The 13,924-nt window shown below is 38.7% G+C and overlaps 1 protein-coding gene across 3 annotated transcripts in view; it reads left to right on the top strand.

Moving 5' to 3' along the window:
• The first annotated feature begins 1,507 nt into the window (after positions 1-1,507).
• Positions 1,508-13,924, top strand: part of LOC128735104 (protein CBFA2T2) — a 179,707-nt gene continuing 167,290 nt past the window's right edge. For all 3 annotated transcript variants that reach the window (XM_053829594.1, XM_053829593.1, XM_053829595.1), the window contains exon 1: positions 1,508-2,049. The gene's annotated coding sequence lies outside the window, so the exon portion shown is untranslated. The remainder of the gene's footprint in view (positions 2,050-13,924) is intronic.

A 13,924-nucleotide genomic window follows, 5' to 3' on the forward strand; every position in this document is an offset into this window, starting at 1 on the left:
TTCTTCTGGATTCGACTACCACATTCCACGTTCTAGAATTAAAGTGAATATTTTAAGTATACTTAAGCATCATTAGGACCATCTGGGTCTGTTGATTGGTAACAAATAAACAATAAACAATAAACAATAAACTGTGAATCTAGGGCTAAGATAACGCCCAAGTCTTTGATATGTGAAACACGCTCAAGTGGTGCTTTCGAGCTCGTAGCGAAACAGGATCGTATTTCGGGAAAATTTGATTGCGAGCACTTCTCTGTGTTCACCATCATACAGTTCACGTCGCACCAGGTGGCAAAGAGTTCGAATTGACTTTGAAGAAAGCGACAGTCGTCAGTCGAGCGGATCAGAAAGTACATTTTAAAATTATCTGCTTATGAGAGTCGTGGGCTCTTAATGGCAAAATTATTGTCGTTAAAATAAAGCAGAAAAATCAGAGAGCCTAGGTGACTTCCTTGAGGTATACCTACCGACGCTGGATAGCTGTCGGATGGATAATCTCCAACAGCAACCGCCAACTGTCGATCGGTGAGGTATGAGCTATAAACCATTGCAAAAAATTATCGCTAATTTTCAGTCTATGTAGTTTTGCGATTGTGAGGGTGTGGTTTATCTTGTCGAAGGCTGCGACATGTCGGCGTATAAAACATTTGTTTGAGCTCGTTGAGCCGTACCTTCCTTTACGTATGATGTAATAAACAGCTAGTGAACTAATAAATAGGTAGTCAGTAATGCCAATAACCGATTCTTGCAAGGCAGATGCGTTTAGATTTAGAGGAGAAAGGAATCTCACATTGTTACATTGGCAAAGAAATGCATATTGCTGGTAGTTATATTTCTTTAAAAAATTAACTTTTAATATATTTTATAAAAAATTCACAGTTATTTTCTGGACATGGGTTTAGGAAGCACTACAGTAGATGAAATGAGATACATATCTTGGACTAGAACGATATGGAACTTGGTCGTCTAACCTTTGCGCAATTCGTTTTAAACTAATTACAGGTGTTTTAGTTTGAGTTCTTGAGCTTGAGTGACCAGATGTCGAGCATCTGGTGCCGCGATGCGATGCTGCTGCCATTCAACGTCATACAACAGCCATCTGGTATCAGTGAATCAATTTTTTTTATTCCTATTTCCAATATACATCGTAATAAATCACAGTACAGCTTCGTCACTAGAGCCTTTGTTATCCAACAGCAGCGTACCGCATCGCATAGCATTCTAGCCATGCTACCTCTTTGCCCGTTTCATACTTTTCGACGATCATTTGAGTATCGTCTCCTAGAAGTTAGTCCGGAGAGTGAGTACGGCTGCTGAGTGCCCGCGGAACGCAGCATCTATATCGCGGCGGAGCTGACGAAACGTTGAGTGCCGACCTGAGTGCAGTGAGTAAAACAAAACGACAGATGATTGTGACCGTTCCTGGCATTCCATTCGCGTTCGTTGTCCGTGACGGTTCGGTTTCGAAGCAGCAGCAGCAACAGCAGCAGCAGCACCGGCAGTAACAGCACCAGCAGCAGTGTGGCAGCTGGCATCCTGTTTTACTTCAGCTCGCATTGAGTGAGGCAGTAAAGTTCTATTATCTTGCTGCAGCGGTGTTGTGGTTTGTGTTGCAGTGTTTGGAACCAGTGCGAAATTATTTCCCGTTTTAGGCGTACGGTGGGCGGTAATTGTTGAGCAAGGTATGCTTTCGTAATAATCAACCGGACGATAGTGATCTTATGCAGTGATAATCCTGAAAAAAATTGGTTTATGTATGCGAATGAAAAGTTGAAAGAGTCACATTCTGCAATGTTTACCAAAGTGAAATAACTGTATGCGGAGATTAGCAAGTGCTATAAATTGATTGAAAGTTTGGCAGTGGTGTTTGTTAGCAATTAAAAAGTAGTAAAACGACCCCCAAGTTGACAGTTCTAACGCAAGTAACCCGGTACGGATTAGCGTGCTGTGTGTCAACAGCCTGAAGTCATAAAGAATAAACGATCATTAGAGTGAGGTGCTTCTTCCACCTGTCTTCTTCGTCAGCTGGATATAAATAAACACGCTAAGGTAAGAGGTTGCCGCTTTACATGAACCTAGGGAGTAGTTTCGGACCTTCTTGTTGCGGGGAACTCTGGCGGGATGGTCCGCGACAAGTACATCTCCAAATAGTCCGACGGATTAAATGAAAACACACATTAATACCAGAGATCGCCGAAAGCAATAGGCGTAATAAATCAAACCTATGAAATTGCTTCTGGCATAATTCGAGCGTGGCTGGCCGCTTGCCTGCTGGTCTAGGCCGGCCGAGGAGCTTCGCCACTCCGTACGGAGTCCGACCGGCGGTACAGTATTTTCGTTGGCGCTCCCGCGGGGTCGGATAGGAACGGCACACACGGCGGTAACTTTGAGGACTGCAGACACTATCTTGAAGCGTACATGATAATAATTTGCCATGAACACATCAATTCCCATGCGCTCTTTCGCTCCAATCCGATGATTGCTCCGAAACACGCAACCCAAAATAAACATTGAGCAGCGAACTTCGTATAGGATGTTTATTCTGGCTCCTATATCGATACATTGCTAAAGGTGCACAGTAGAACGAGTGCACCGAGAAGCTGGTCAATTTTGAACATCTTGAACGAATGGAATGGGTACATGTTGCAAAAAGTGTTTACTTTTTGCACGTCTATAGCTTGGCTATTTTTCAATCGGTTTTAGAGATATTCGTATTATCATTTTGACGTAGCAATACGTCTTACAGGAAGGTAGCAAAGGTAGGGTGTCGTTCCAATAAATATAAAACTGTTAGCGTCACGAAAAAATGATAGCCTAACAATACGGTTATTTCTCAACCAATTCGAAAGATATTTATATAAGTCAGTCGGAAATCTACCTGCGATTTCATTCGTATTCATTTCTGAAAAACAGTGAGCAGGTCTTCCTGTCCCAATAGGTCACCAACTGTATTCTTTCTTGTCACCCTAAACGAATTTTACGTCCTGATAGTAAAATGTGTCCGTAAAGTGTGCAACTATTGCTTACGTTCGTAATACTCGTTGAAACGGGGCTACTACTGACAAGAGGGCTTCAAATATTGCAACTTTTGTACTGTATTGGTTGAAAATGGTTAAAAAACAAGAACTGCCCCTTAAATACATGAAAACAGTGAACCCCTGGTTCGCCAACGGGTCCGACAGTTTCAAAACAAATAGAATTGTTAGCAACCCTTGAGATCTTCATCTTGTGATATTTCCTAAATTTGCAATGAATCAACTAACAACTGGCATGGTTTTGTAAAGAAGCATAATAGGACTTTCAGATGGATTAAAATTTTTTCTGGCGGCCATCTTGGATTTGGTCACCATATTGGATTTTATAAAAAAGCGCCGTTTTCGCCATTAGCCTCGAAACCGATTTTCATTTTAAGACTGCCAGTGGAAATCTGAGAAAAATGCTAAGAAATGCATTTATCAAAATATGTATACACCGCCCAGTTAGCTTCGGGGTACGATGCTGACCTAACAAGCAAGTCGTTGTATGTTTGAATCTCGCCTGGGAGGTACTGCTATAGAATCAGTAGGATCGTTGCACTAGCCCCGTAACTGTCCTGTACTCTTATAACCGGCTGCGAAGTCTGTCGATAAGGAAGGGTCAAGTTCTCAACAGGACGTTTATACCCATGGCTTTACCAATTATCCCTAGTAAGGTTCACAATTTTCACATAATTATTGAGATAGTTCCGAAATTTGTTATGAAACAAATAACAGATGACACGAGAAAGAATATTACTTTCAAATGAAGCAAAAAATATATTGGCTGCCATCTTTGACATGGTCGCCATATCGGATTTTATCGCAAAATCGTCTATCGCTCATGGCACCAACCGATTTTAATGTGAAGTTCACCATTGAAAAGCTTCATTAATTTTTCGTCAATTTCATACGAGATATGGAATCATCTTTCATTTTGATATTCTTTAGCTACAGTGCGAAGCGTTTTAGGCTTTTTAGAACTTTGATTTGCGCATACTTTATTTTGACCATTTTTTATTTCGGATTTAAAAGAAATTTTCGGCCATTTTCCGGCTTTGAAAAGGGTCAAAAGTCTCCGTTTCTGTCGGTTAGTGAAACCTTCACTTTACGGCACTTTCAGAAATTTCGGTTTTGAGAAATTATAGAAAATGTATAAGTACATGGATGTACAGGAATGTCAAAACTGAAACTGTCTCATAAAGAAAGAAAGCTATAAATATTCATTGAAAGTTTCTTTAAAAGTACAGAGTGACACTCAAAACACGGAAATGTTTTAACCTTTATCTGTAATCACATAATTTTAACCATCTGCTGACCAAATTATACCGCTTAGGAAGGTTAATTTTGAATGAAAAACATTGTTGTGCATGGCACATTTTCATTCTCGCACTCCAAGCGGATATTTATTACGACCTTTGGGCGACTTGCATTCACCCACAGTGCACCGACGGCGAGACCACCCCAGTAACCTCGACTGCAGACGATTGGCGATGTTTGCGCTGCACATGTTTCGGTTCACGTGGTTGTGATTTTCTAATCTTTTATTCAGGAACTTCTTCCAGTTAATCGAACGCGCTACAAAGGAAGTCGTGCGTTTTTGTTCCGCACCTGCCTCACACCCCCCTGGGGGATCCCCACATGCACCGAACGAATGCAGGTATGTAAGTACATTATGTGGAACCGATTGCTGTTCTCTTGGTATCATTGCTGTCTTGCGTCGCCGTTCCGGAAGCTAATAGCTGGCGCTTAGGAACCAACCAACCAACGGGACAATTTTCCTTTGCCGAAGCAAAGGGACAGATCAAGTAGAAAAGCCATTTATTTACACCTGTCACACGAATCAGTCTAAATTTATGAGATCATATGTTGACATAGTAGCGGTATTTTGTGCTACCAGTGGAAGAGAGAGAGACCAGCAGCACTATGCTGCTGACGCTCACGCGCTCCATCGTCGTCATCCATGAATTTTCTTCCTGGTTTTACGGGATCTGCGGAGCAGTTTTATTCCCGTTTGTTGCCGCATCATGTTTCGGTTCTGTCTGCTGAAGTGCCGTATGTATTTATCTTCCGACCTTTCAACAGGAGGGAAAGCGGAAAGCGCGAACGGCATGTGTAAAGACAAACGTCTGCTACAGCTGTTTTCCTAAACTTACGTAGCGAATATGCGTACAAAAAAGCAGCCCACTATAGTTTAGCTCTAAGGACCAGACCAGTCAGGCGGGTTAGGGGTTGAGGACAGACTGTTGGTATTGAATATTTTTTTTCGAAATATACTCTTTCCAGAAAAATTCAGCACTAGAAATGATACCTAGCTATTGTTTAGCTTTCTTGTTGATCAGAAAAACAATGCATCCGTGAGCCGTTGATGCTAGTCAACCGAACAGCAATGTTTTTGTAGTATCAAATCTGATGCTTTTACCTTTGTTGTGTAATAAACAACAAACGCACAAATGTCGCCAAAAAATGCGAAACTAATCCGAGACAAAATATGTCAATTGCTATAAAGCATTTAGCGCAACTCGAAAAATTGTGTAGGACGATGCTTGTTTCTCGATAATGACTTTGCTAATTAACACGTCATTGGAAAATTCTGTCTCAGTTAATCAGTACTCAATATAGCACAGATCAATCCTTACGTATAAAAGTCTTGTGGGAGAATGCCACAGGCAATCAAACTAAATCCTCAGAGTCTACCGAATTTATATAAATAATACTTATATTTTAGCAAATAGAAGGTCCCATTAGTACAAGACCTTTTTACTTGCTATTTCTTTGATGTCACTTTTTAATGTGGCTAAGTTAATTTTCAGTGAAGTTTTGTTATCAAATTTTATTCGTTAATTTCATTTATTATTTTTGGTAGTTTACAATGTTCAACCTATCTGTGTCTTCCTGTAGAGCAGCGGTTCCCAACCTTTTTTGGTTCCCGAACCTCCTGGCGGAAATCCCTATACTATTCTGCAGCGAACTAAATTTTTGGCGAACCCCTAGGGGTTCACGAACCCCCATTTGAGAACCGCTTCTGTAGAGGAACGTCGTTATAGTTGAGTCGCCGTCTGGATGGGACCACAACGAAAGGAATACTCACGTTGGGCACAAACTGAATCTATGATATTCGAGATTGTCATGACACGCAGGTTAATTTTAGTCTGCCGTAATTAATTACAGCACAGTATAACATGGATTCTGTTGTTCGAATGATCCAGAAAATAAATTTATTGGACTTTAGATCATATTGCCTAAAGAAATAATCAACTTATTTTCACTTTTGAGCATTTAATTAGAATCTCAGATATAAGTACTAGGGGATTTTTCTATTTAATTTTACTATAAGCTAGAAGACCTGGAAGACATTTTTGACATCGTTAATTATGCTATTCTTTCTGGCAAGCTGGACAAACTTGGGTGTATCGCGAAGTTTTGTAAATGATTGGAAACAAATCTTATGACCAGCCAACTTTCGCCAGTCTGAGGCATTTACTGAAGTTTTAATGTACCCCAGAATAGTAATCTGGGACCATTGCTATTCTATATCTATATCAACGCCGCAACGTTACTAGTCAATAAAAGGAAGAGAATTTTTTTCGCTGATGACTTCAGAGTACTATAGGAACTTCTGGATAAGTTTGAAAACTAGTGCACGAGAAATCAATTGTTGTTGAGTATGGAGAAAAGTTGCGTTATCAACTATTATCGCATAAGAAGTGCAATACACTTCCATCATGAAATTTTCGGAGCTAAACTGAACAGCTGACATTGAACTCCTATATTTCAGTTTTAGTTGATTACGCTGCTCGTAATTGTGCACGCATAGAAATTTAATATCCAAAATGAGCAAAATGACTCATGATTTCAGGTTTATAGTTTATATTTTATGAAAATACACCATGACTAATAATCATCATATCACGAAAATTTCGTTCTCTGAAAATAGCTTAATCTATCAAAAACATTAGTTTAAATAATATAACACTTGAAAATAAAGTCGTGTGGTTCAATGGTCCTAGCTTGGCTACTCAATTGGAATATTTCCAGATATGACCACGTGGAGCCGCTTGGTAGGGGTTACAAGATCATAAACTATTATTCATGATTTTAAACTTAATGATTTCATGATTTCATTCATGGTATTAGAATCGGACTGGGTAATCATAACCTTAATAATTCGTTGACGTACGTAAATCTTCCAATACATCTGTTATCGTTCCGGATGCCAGAGAAACAAAAAACTTTTTCTGTAAAATGAAGGAGCTTCTGGCGCGAAGAATGATAAACTGGCTGAAACTGGGAATTTTTGATATGCCAAAAATAAGTTGAGTCGTTTAATGGCAAGTGGGACTCCAACCCACACTTTTTTGGTTGGTACCCAAATGTTTTTGCAATTATACCATCCATCCCAATTATACTTCCGCACCCTTAGATTAGATAGTCTCATATCTAATTTTGTCACTCCCGCTTTACCCATTATAGACACGCACACATACGTTCCCCGCTGACGGAAATTATTTTTGTATGATTGCCCTTACTTCTACCACCATCGAGAAAATAGCCGGTTATCAACAGTAGTGTGGTAGAAGCGAGCAGTCAGTTGGCGACCATCGATGCGGCAAGTTCAGTGTATACCTCACCGGGTGTGTTGTTTCTATTTTACTAAAACAGAAAAAATACCTTATTCCTTGTCGGAGACCTCGTCCCTTTTGTCAAAGTGCTCTGATTTTGTTCAAATTTTGTGTACTTATCCCTTTTCAGTAAACTCTAGACCCGTGATGTTAATTTAGGCTTTAGTGTACCCAAAAAGGTTCATAATGCTTCCATTGAAGCCCCCATTGAACGGTCCAAGATGTATTCCGTCACGACTTGGCTGGAAGTTGACGCCTTTTTGACGTAGGACTACGCCTTTGTTTACTATACTGGAACTGGGTAGCACTTTGTAAAAACGAAATTAGAAGTGTAACGTTTGAATGAAAGATTTCAAATGCTGATAACTACCAAACTACTGAACGAAACTGATTAATTTATATGTCGTTGGATAGATAAAATGACCAGCAATTTTATTGGGGGTAAGAGAGCAATTCTAAGGAGAGCGTAAGAGGAGGGGCTCTTATACAAATGAAACACATAATTCCCCAAAACTCGAGAACTAATCAAGCAAATGGAACCAAATTTAACACGTGGGTGTTTTTGGGGACAAAAATTTTTTCTATGATGAATTGGAACCTCTCCCCACTTTAGGAGAGGGGGCCCCTATACAAATGAAATACAAATTTCCTCATAACTCGAGAACTAATCAAGCAAATGAAGCAAAATTTGGCATGTGAAAGTTTTCAGGGGCAAGAATATTTTCTATAGTGAATTAGGACCCCTCCCCACTTTAAGAGGGGGGCTCCTGTACAAACGAAATACAAATTTCCTCATAACTCGAGAACTAATCAAGCAAAGGGAACCAAATTTGACATGTAAGTGGTTTTCGAGGCTAGATTTTTTTCTATGGTAAATTGAGACCCCTCTCCTCTTTAGAAAGCAAGTTATGACCCATCTCCCATTTAAGAGGGTGGGCTTCCATACAGATGAAATGCGAATTTCCTCTTATTTCGAGAACTAATCAAGCAAATGGAACCAAATTTGGCATGTGGGAGATTTTGGAGTCTTGAATTTATTTTATGATAGTTAGAGACCTCTCACCCCTGTGGTAGGGGGATATGGACTCTAATACAAATAAAACAGAAATTTTTGCGAAACTCAAAAACTAATCGAACTCGAGAAATTCGAGACTCTTCCATAAAACATTAGTCAATAACAAGACCACAAAAACTATCGATAGTAACACTAGATCATTCAGGACAAGACGGCCACGAGTGTTGCCGGTGACCCGCCGTCCGAAGCGCCGCCCACTGGGGGGAGGCAACTGCCCGCAGAAATCACTACTGTCTAGGTTTATTTGTTTTCCTAGGTCTACCTGGGTTTTCTGGAACGAGCGATAGCGAGTAAGGAGATGATCGCGAAATGGTACTTTCCACAAAAAAGTTTTCCGTGAAATGATACATTCCGCTTAAGGTTTTTCGCAAAATGATACTCTGCGAAATGTTGTACAGTCATGGCGAATATTACTATCCGCTTTCTGGCTATGCAATGATGGGACAGGGGAGTTGTTTTCTACTTTACTGTGAGGAAAAATTGCAAATTTGTATATTAAACTACCCATTCCTGGTAACTAATAAGCATTAACATAAGCAGCAAATCAGCGTCTCTGGTATTTTATACTGCACGGTGTTGTATATTAAGTTTTTGACTGCATAGGTGTTGTAAATTGGCATCCAAAATTGTATTCAAATTCTTCGTGTCGGTAATTAGCTGTAAATTAGCATTGTCAGCACTATAAGAAGGTTATCAGTAAAGTAGCTGTATATTTTGCCAAAATAACATTTAAGTAGTATTTAGGCGACTTAAATGCTTATTGGCCTACATTTGAATAGAATTGGTGATGCTTATTGGTTAAATGGGATGCTTTCATAGTTACGTAACTGCCAAAATGAATCATCTAAGGTTGAACTCCTCAGAAACTTGCAAAACTCGAGATTGTGACAAAGATCATCCGAGGTTCATGGTTTATGTACAACATAGGTTAATTTGTGGCAATACGAAGTTTGTCGGGTCAGCTAGTTTATGACAAAAAGCACCTGGGACGTCAACAATACCGATTTTTTCATCATTTAGACAAGGCTGAAGATAATTCTCTGTTAATAGTTTTGAACCAAAATAATTTCAAACTGTATGTCGTCAAAAGATGTTCCATTACTAGGGTAACATTTTGTTCACTTTGTGCCTTTTCCAGATAAGCGCTCATTAAAAACTGGTACTGTTATAGTGGTGTCTCATAACGAAAATTTTGCGTTTATTTCCATATACCAGAGAATTCAAATCCGATTTTTTTGAAACTATGGATTTTCTTCACTCATATATCTACTACCAAAAAGTGCTTGACTTTTGATAAGCATTTTTATGCGAAATAAAATAGGTGCTTCAAAATGGTTTCCCGTAACGTTTTGTTTAGCGCACAGTATTGACTGAATAAACACTTATCACATCATTATTATTCTGATGATTGAATGCAAGTAAATATGTATTTACTGTAAGTATATATATGTATGAGTACAATATAATAATATATTGTAACATTAAGGAACATGTGGTAAAGACGGGCACCTCAAGATTTAAATTCAATATCTACTCAAATATCTGTGTTTGACATAGACATACTGCTAGTAAATTTCTTTAACATAAAAAACATTACTTAGTAATCATAGTTTCTGGACATTGCACAATAGTCGGAAAATAGCGATTTTTGGCCAAAATTATTTTGACGTAGGACTACGTCTTACGGCAAGTTTTGAGATAGGGTGTCATTCCAAAAAATCGAAAAATGCAAGCGTCACGAAAAATGAAAGATTTTGAGCGCTAATAGCTCAGCGGTTTTCCGATCGATTTTCAATATTCTTACACTAATCGATCGGAAAATCTTCTAAGAATTGACCCAAATGAGGAAAAGTATGGATTCTTGATGTTGAACTATTGAAAAATTGAAAATAATGAATCTATGTTTTACCAGAATTCTCGCTTCGTGATTGGTTGGAAGATTCTTTACGATGTCTAAACCTATACCAATTTGATATCTGTGCTTGGGAAGTAAGCCAAAACAAGTGACAGTTTCCTCATTTTAACAAGATTTCTTAACACCGCGATTAAACCTAGACCATTTTGATGTCTTTGTTTGGGAAGTACGCCAGAAAGAGTGACAAAGCCCCCTCGTGCCAACAGATTTCTTACGAACGCGATTAAACTAGTCCAATTTGATGTCTGTGTTAGGGAAGTGTGCCAGAAAAAATGACAGAAGTACGTTGCCCCATCAGATCGCAAATTCTTTACTGCGAGACGAATAAACCTCGGTGAATTTGATATCTGTGTTGGAAAAATGCGCTACAGCTGTAGTCTTTGGTTATAATACGACTCTGTATGAATACGCATGCTTGCCGTTTTATAAGAAGTGTAGTGAAAAGCTATGCTATTAATAAAATAGGATTGAATTGGTGAAATTCCTTCAACGTGGGGAACCATGGGTAATAAAAACAATCTTTAATTTCAGTAAGGTAGCTGGAAAGCAATAGTTTGTGTTATTAATTTTGTTAAATTGTTTTCAAATGCAATCTTTTGAGAATTGAACGTATGCAATGCTACTACTTTGATAAATTTTACATACAACGCATGTAGCATGTATATATGTTGCATATAGCACGTATATATGAAGAATCGAATGATTACAAGCATGAATACATGCTACTATCACTACAAAGAGACTTATGTAGTCCTGCGTCACCTATGTATGCGGTCGTGTCTTGTACACAACCCCTCTGATTTTTTTAGTTTCAAATTGATTCTAGATTAGGTTGGTTACAAAAGAAATGATTTAAACTTATAAGAGCTCATATTAAGGGTGATTTGGGGAAAAATGATCAAATGTTTCCGATATAAATATTGGCTTGACAAAAAAAATTCTTTCTCGCGGGGATTCTCCCATTTTCTCTTTGAAACTCTCTTCTGGTACTAAATAAATTTAGTAACAAAGATAATCAAATTTGTTGAAAGAGTACTTAAAATTTTAAAGACTTGCTAAAAATATGACAAGCTTAAAATTATTTTTTTTTCGGAAAACGTCAAATTATAGCAAACTTTTAATTCATGTTTTGATACAACATACTTCGAGTTTTCAGGCGCACTGTAAGAAACTGCGGCGACAAGAGGCGACTAGAGTTATTTTTTTTTATAAAAGTTTATGAGAATTTCATTTTTATTATAAGTAGCCTATGGCGCACCTCGTTGAGTTTAAATTTGTTTTCATTTCATTTTTTAATAGGCTAAGATATCAGTTTTAAAATGAACTATTTAATTTTTTGACTTTTTTAAAATGACTTATTTGTCAAACTTTTAAAATGGGTAACTTTGACGGCTTATTTTCACACGATATATTTTTTTTTCAAAATTTTGTTCGCGAATCATAAAAATATAGACTAATCTCAAGTTTTTAGTCTTGACCTTGAAATGCGGTCATGCTATGCTTGACAAGCTACCAATACCCCCCCTTCCTTTCCGCTCTTCCCCACCTTCACCAAAAAATTTTCATTTCTTTCCCTACCGTCCCTTCATCAATTGTAGAACCATCGTTTCAAAAAATATTAATATATATGTATGACCGCATTTCAAGGTCAAGACTAAAAACTTGAGATTAGTCTATTACATAGGAACGGGGCCTTCCCTCGAAAACCCGCGCCGAGAAACGGGGCTAACACAAGCTGACAGACGAACAACGTCACGTGCAGTACCTTGCAAGTCGTAAGGGCCGGCATAGTGTCGTCGTCCTGAAAGTAAACAGTAGTTAGATTAAAAACTTCTCGCTCGGTTGTAATCTGCAATTGATGTAGGAAGCGGCACAATATGTGTCGATAACCCAACCTAACGCGTCGCTATCCTTGAGAAGTGGATTTTGCTGTCTCCTTTTGTCCAGCGCCTCTATGGTTCAAAGGTACAAGTACCAGCGAACCACATGCCCTAGCGGGTGTTGTGGGTTCGAATCCGGTTGTAATCTCAGATTACAGCTTGGTTCGACTCATGCACCTTCCAGTATTGGACAAAAGGTAGGAGTCAAAATGACTACTTGTCAAGCATAGCTACCAATACCCCCCCCCCCCCCCCCTTCCTTTCCGCTCTTCCCCACCTTCACCAAAAAATTTTCATTTCTTTCCCTACCGTCCCTTCATCAATTGTAGAACCATCGTTTCAAAAAATATTAATAAAAATATATACAATTTACTACAAAACCGCGTTTAAGCATGTGCTAAAATGTGAAATTTTACTATCGGCAATTTTGGCCGCTACTTTATATGGAGCCCTTCTTATGTGCATTGTGCGGAAAAACGGACACATTAGGCCGTATGAATAAAAGAATTAGAGCAAATGCTCCCATAAGATTTACACGGGAAAAGCAAAGCAAACTGTTTTATTCATACGGCCTATGAATATAAATATGAAAGGTTGACACCCGCAAAAAAGTGTGATACCAGACGCGAAATACGAAACCATCCAGTTAGCTTCGAGGCATGATACAAGTTATCGTTTATTCGAATCTCGACTAAATGGTGCTGCCAAAGTCTGTAGGATCGTTGTACGAATCCCGAAGAATGATTTATTTATTTTAGGCGTTGCGCGTATGCTTTTGGACATTTACGGCAAAATCAAATAGTAGTGACCAAAATAAAGTACGCGTAAAACCTATCCAAAATAGATAAATAACCAGTTTTGTATTCTAATGACTAGCTGCAGAGTCTTTTGACTTGGCCTGACAAAGAGTGAACATCCCAAATAACAATGTGAGTTTTATTGTACTCTTATTGCGGTTTTCGTGACCAATTTTGGTCATAAAAGGCATTATTATCGCGTAATAAAACCCAAATTGTTACTTGGGATGTGCATTCCATAACCTCTGTTCACTAACTCCTTTCACTATCTCCACGTGGTGCTGGCTGGGGTACGCAACCTCGGTTGTCGTACGCTAACAGTGAAGGGGACACATTGGCTCTCGCCCACCTTAAGATGACAACCACGCCAGCGGGATAGAGAGCAGAGACCTTTGGCTAACAACCTATTGTACCCTAAAACAAAACAAAAGTTAGGCCATTGCAAATTATTTTCAAAGTTTTTGTTTTGTGTTTTTGTTTTTTTTTTCGAACCCCCCACCCCCCCCTCCCTTCAGTGGCACAACACCGGAGGGATAAAAGCTTTTTAAAATATTTGTAATGGCCTAATCAAAAGAGCAAAATCGAAGCGAAATTTTAGTTATGTTTATTTAGAAAGTGAGT

The sequence above is a fragment of the Sabethes cyaneus genome, chromosome 2, assembly GCF_943734655.1.
Source record: "Sabethes cyaneus chromosome 2, idSabCyanKW18_F2, whole genome shotgun sequence".
NCBI lineage: Eukaryota > Metazoa > Arthropoda > Insecta > Diptera > Culicidae > Sabethes > Sabethes cyaneus.